General features: G+C 44.9%; 1 pseudogene; it reads left to right on the forward strand.

The window, feature by feature from the left end:
- Positions 1-2368: 2368 nt before the first annotated feature.
- LOC132225847 (pre-B-cell leukemia transcription factor 2-like) lies at positions 2369-3854 on the forward strand (annotated as a pseudogene).
- Positions 3855-6120: the final 2266 nt, after the last annotated feature.

The raw sequence follows: 6120 nt of genomic DNA on the forward strand, positions 1-6120 counted from the left end.
AAAGACAAAGGTTAACATGACAATGTTTAAAATATACTAAAGCATTTTTTCTTGGAATTATATTATATTCAATAATAGTTATAACTTAAGGAAAAGTTATTTTAAGTAACATTTTAAGTAATATTTCTTATAAAATATACTTATATTTTAAATTGCATTTTCATGTTTTATTTATTATTTATTGAGTAACTGATGAGGAGTTATGTAGCAAAGCATAACATGTTTCTTCTGCTGTCAGAGGGCAGACACAAAATGCCAGGTATAGGACAATTAACTCTACTTAGGAGATTCAATGATGCCTCCACAGAGAAGACTTTTCATTTGGTATTTAATGACACATATGAGTTTTCCAGAAAGAATTTAGAAAAGGTAATTAAAAAAAGCAATTAAAGAAGAGTAAAGCACATGTGTAGCCATAAAGGAAAGAATGTTCACAATGTTTTAGAAATGAGAAGTTTAGTGTGATTGTAGCATATTGTGCCAAGGGTATGTAGGGAAGGCTACATCTTCCGTATAGCTAAACAGATAGGTCACTTAATTATGAGAATTTTTACATACTTTTGATGAGGAAACATTCTCTTCAAGTTTCACACACATAAAATGTTTAATAAAATAAAATGTATTTTAAAAATACATAGCCCAATGTGAAACCAAAGAAACAGGACCTGCCAAGAATCAGGAGAAATAGGATTAGGAAGACTAAAAGTGAGATAATGGAACCTGTAAGGTGATAGTGCTGGTGAAACCTGGCATACACTCAGGTGTAAAGAGCTAGTACTTTAAAGGCAAAAGAGGATTTCTCCTCTATCTACTACACAAGGCACAACTGAAATTCTCATGCTTGCTTACAGGTAGGAGGCATTTTCCAGTTATTCCGAGCAAATAAATTAATTTAAAGCTAGTTCATAAATGGAGGAATATAGGGAATCCTGGCAGTAGCAAATAAAAGCAATCTTACAGGGTACCACTAGAACACAGAAACCATACTACTTTAATTTAAAAATTAGCATTCTGAAGATGAGTTCACAGTAAAAAATTACAAACCACATCATTATTATTATTATTAAGAAATACTTTAGGGTTAAAAAAAAGAATTCTCACATAGATAAATTATAAGGAAATTGAAGAAAACCAATGAGAATGAGAACAATTAAAAAGTAATCAGAACTTACCTATAAAATGATAATTAGACTGAACTGCATTGCTCATTAGCACAAGTAGAATTCAGAGGGCAATTATATAATATTTTCAAAGTTTAAAAACCATTCCAGGTTCTGGTAATAAAAGAATAGGTTATATTAGACTAAACCTCTCTCTGATAACAACTGTAAACTCTAGACAAAATATTTTAAAACTCAACAGCTTGAAGGCATTGCAGAGCAACTAAGTACTGGCAGATACTGGAGTTGGTTTGACCTTTGAAGGAACAAACAAAACAAGGTGAGAGCTATATTTATATAGTTCAGAGGGCACTCCTCAGTTCACATGGAGTGGGTCAGCTAAACACAAAATTCCCATCTTCTTGGCCTGCAGCATTATAGAGTGGAGAATTTGGAGGAGCTACTAGAAGGGTAGAAATTGAGGAGGAAATGCTCAGAAATGAAGATAGTTCAGGAAATAAAGGTCCAAAACTGACATATAAACTATCCTCAAATTCTTGACTGACTTTTGAAATATGAATGCACAGGGGCCTGCAAGTGCACAAGGAAAGCAACTGAAAATCAGGTCCCGGGATAGAGGGGTGGTGGTGCTCCTGCTTTGTGGCAGCAGCACCCAGGCCGTGCTGGCCTCGGCCACCCTCTCTGGGCCCGGCATCCAGGGCATGGAATGGGAGCAGGACGGTGGCGAGGAGGCCAGGGAAGGGGGGACAGCGAACACCTGGCCGGGGCTGAGCCCTGGGCTGGGGGTTAATGCCCCCCCCACAACGGAAGCTTTAAGGAGGGAAGGAGGGCTCCTTCCTCTCACTCACACACACTCCGCCTGGGCCTCCTCTCTCTGGCTCCATTTTCTCCACCGGCAGGGGCAGGGGTCTCCTGTGGGGGGCCCAGCCAGTACCCCAGGTCTCCCTTCAGAGTCGGAGTGAACCCCTGGAGACGGAGAGATGGGTGGGGGTTGGGGCAGAGGGAGCAGCAGCCCCAGGGAGTTTGGGGGGAAGTAACCATGCGGGGGAGGGGCAGAACAGGAAGGGGCCCTCAGTCCCCCCCCCGACTATGGATGAGTGGCTGCTGGGGCTGTCCTCTCCAGGCGGGGGCCAGGGGGGCCTGGGGTTGGTGGGTGGGGAGCCTGGGGGCCCTGGCGAGCCTTCTGGTAGGGATGGGGCGGGGGCAGGGGGGGGGGTGGAAGGGGTCGGGGAGGCCAAGGGAAGCAAGACATTGGGGACATTCTACAGCAGATAATGACCACCATGGACCAGAGCCTGGACAAGGCCCAGGCCAAGAAACACGCCCTAAACTGCCACCAAATGAAGCCAGCTCTCTTCAGCGTCCTGTGTGAAATCAAGGAGACCGGCCTCAGCATCCGAAGCTCCAGGAGGAGGAGCCGGTGGGCCCCCAGCTTATGCGCTTGGACAACATGTTCCTGGCAAAAGTGTGGCTGGGCATGAGAAAGGGGGGAGGGGGCGTTCCGCGGGAGGGGGGGATGTTGCTCGGCGGCAGCAGCTCCCGGGGACAGTGTGTCCCCTGACAACTCCATGGAACACTCAGACTATCGCAGCAAACTTGCCCAGAGTCACCATAGCTACCACTCGGAGCTGGACAAGTATGAGCAGGCATGTAAGGAGTTCACGACCCACATCATGACCCACATCATGAGGCCTGTGGCACCCAAGGAGATGGGGCGGGTGGGAGCATCATACACCGTAAGTTCAGCGCCATCCAGATGCAGCTCAGGCAGAGCACCTGCGAGGCCGTCGTGGTCCTCCGCTCCCGGTTCCTGGATGCCAGACGGAAACGCCGGACCTTCAGCAAACAGGCCGCCGAGGTCCTAAATGAGTATTTCTATTCCCACCTGAGTAACCCGTATCCCAGTGAGGAGGCAGGGGAGCAGCTCGCCAAGGGGTGTGGCATCACCGTCTCTCAGGTCTCCAACTGGTTTGGCAACAAGCGGATTCACTATAAGAAAAATATCAGAAAATTTCAAGAGGAGGCAAACATCTGCCATTAAGACCGCCGTGTCTGTCACCCACGGGGGCCCCAGCCGCACCAGCTCCCCGACACCCCCTTCCTCCGCAGGCTCTGGCGGCTCTTTCAATCTCTCAGGATCCGGAGACATGTTTCTGGGGATGCCCGGGCTCAACGGAGATGCCTACCCTGCCTCCCAGGTGGAATCACTCCACACTCGATGGGCCCGGGGGCCCCGGGGATCACCTCGGGGAGGCCAGATGGACAGCCCTCGGGAAATGAGGGCAAACGGCGCTGGCAGGAGGCTGTGACCCCGTCCTCAGTGACGTCCCCAACAGAAAGACCAGGGAGCGTTCATTCTGACACTTCCCACTGCTCTCACCCCTCAGGCCACAGGGTGGGGCTCATGAGGTGACTCTGGATGAGAGGACAAAGTTATCCAGAGGACAAGCCCCAGACACAGGAGAAGCACAAGATGGAGAAGGGCAAATGGGGTCGCCCTACCCCAGCCGACTCAGTGCTGGGGTTGCTGACTACATGGCAAGGAGAAGGGGGTCCCCTAAGGGGAAGGTGGGGGTCTGTCTTCCCTTTCTACCCTTCTTTTCAATCTTTTTCTCTCTCCATTTCTTACACAGAAACACACCCAGAACGCTATCTTTCAGATCCTCTCTCTCTCTCATAGACACATACACAACCATTCTGTTTCTCTCTCATAGATCCATACACAACTATTGTTTCTCTATAGAGAAACATGTTAGTGTCTTCAAATATGTTAGTGTATTATTATTGTCATATACATTCTCTCTCTCTGAGACACATATACTACTATTCTCTCTCTCTCTCTCTCTCTCTCTCTCTCTCTCTCTCTCTCTCTCTCTCTCTAGTTTCACCCATTCTCTCTCCCCCACCCCTTATCTGCTCTGGGATCTGTGGAGTCGGCAGTCTTGCCCTATCTACCAGAGATGCCAAAAAATGGGGACACAACTTCTGGACAGATGACCTGGCCTCCCTCCCTGCCCCCCCCCCCACCTCCAGACGGCTTTATTACCTTATATGCAGCTTATCTTAAACCAATAGAATTGCTCGGTGGAAAAAAAAGGGGGGAAGGAGGGAGGGAAGAACTTTATAAAGGAGTCAGTAGAGAGCAGAGTTAAAGAAGGAAAGAGGATGTGTGAGTGAAATGTAGGAGCTATAATGAAAATCAAGTATAGTTGTGTACTGGGGACAGATTTTAAAAGTAGGAGTCAGAAAAGAAAAAAGATAAATAATAGTGAATAATTAGGCACGTAGATAGATAGATATTAAAACGGTGGAAGTAAGTAGAGAAGAATGTATGGGAAAGGTAAGATGAGAGAGAAAGAGGGAGGGAAGGAAGTTTTAAAGGGGAGCCAATAGAGCTTAAAAGGAGAATGGGAAGAAGGATGAAATGGGGGAGGGAGCAGAGCAGGTCCGAGGGAGGAAGTGAAGAAAAAAATTAAGGTGGGAAGGAAGGAAGAGGGGAGGGGGGCAGGGGTAAAGACAAAGGAAAGAAGGAATGTGGGGAGGGAGGGTAGGAGAAAGATGGGAAGAAAGATGATGGAATAGAAGTAGGACCTAAGGAGAAAAGAAAAGTTTATAAATGATGAGTCAGTAGGAAAAAATATTACATAAAGGAGAAAGAAAAATTGTGTGAGAGGGAGAAGCCAGTAAGGAAGTCAAATACAATTGTGTGTGAAGGGGATAAGATTAAAAAGAAAGTTAATAGGGGTGACCAGGCTGGCAAGGGAGGGCAGTTAGGGGGATCAGGCTGGCAGGGGAGGGCAGTTAGGGGGATCAGGCAGGCATGCAGAGTGGTTAGGGCAGGCAGGCAGGTGAGGGGTTAGGAGCCAGAGGTCCTGGATTGTGAAAGGGATGTCCAACTGACAGTTTAGGCCCAATCCCATAGGACTCCCGGATTGGAGAGGCTACAGGTCCGGCTGAGGGCTGCCCCCCCCCCACGTGCATGAATTTCATGCACCAGGCCTCTAGTCATATATATATATATATATATATATATATATATATATATATATATATATATATATATATATCCTACTATGCTAAGTATCCCCTCAGGAATTTGACCAACTGGGAGTTCCACCACTCGCTATGATGTACACTGAGCACTAGGGGGCAGTGCAGAACAAAGGGAGGCCCCAGCCAGCAACTGGCACCCAGGAAAGGGTGGTTCCAGCTGGCAGCTAGCAGCCACTAGGGACCCTATCCATGCATGAATTTCATGCACTGGGCCTCTAGTGAAAGCATAAAGTGCTTATAGCATTTCAGTCAAATCTCAAACATTAAGCAAATATAAAAACTTAAAATACTGTAGCATACTTATCACAAACTCTAGCACAAGTTTTTATCCAGTAAATAAATGTATTTTTTTGCCAATAGGCCCTAACACCATATGTTTTTGTCTCCCTCCTTCACAAATTAAAACCTCTTCCTTTCGTTCACACTTCTGTATAAAATTCTACCACATGGAAACCTTATAGCAAAACATTATATCAATACCATATAAAACCTCATGATGGAATCTTTTCAATTCCTCTGGAAGAATGTACAGCTATATAATTTTGATATTACATATAATTATAGTTTGTTTTCATATTTATTTTGCTATATTTATGGTTCCATACTAGTAACCAGACATATATTAGTAATTAATGCCTAGGAAAGATTTAATTTATCACACTATAGAAACAGTAAATTCTATTAGGCTCTTCAAATATGTTAGTGTCTTATTGTCATAAGAATTGCAAAAGCTAAAGGAAAAGCAGCTACCACATATATTCTACATGTTTTTTAATTGTTGGCTTTTATTTATATTTATTTTATTCATTGTGGTATAATTAACATATGTTTTATTATTTTCAGGTGTACAATGTAATAATTTGATACTTATGCAATACCTATTTAACATCCATCATCATACATTTTTTCTTGTGATGAAAACTTTTAATACTTAATCTCTTAATAT

This window comes from Myotis daubentonii, chromosome 1 (genome assembly GCF_963259705.1).
Source record: "Myotis daubentonii chromosome 1, mMyoDau2.1, whole genome shotgun sequence".
Classification (NCBI taxonomy): domain Eukaryota; kingdom Metazoa; phylum Chordata; class Mammalia; order Chiroptera; family Vespertilionidae; genus Myotis; species Myotis daubentonii.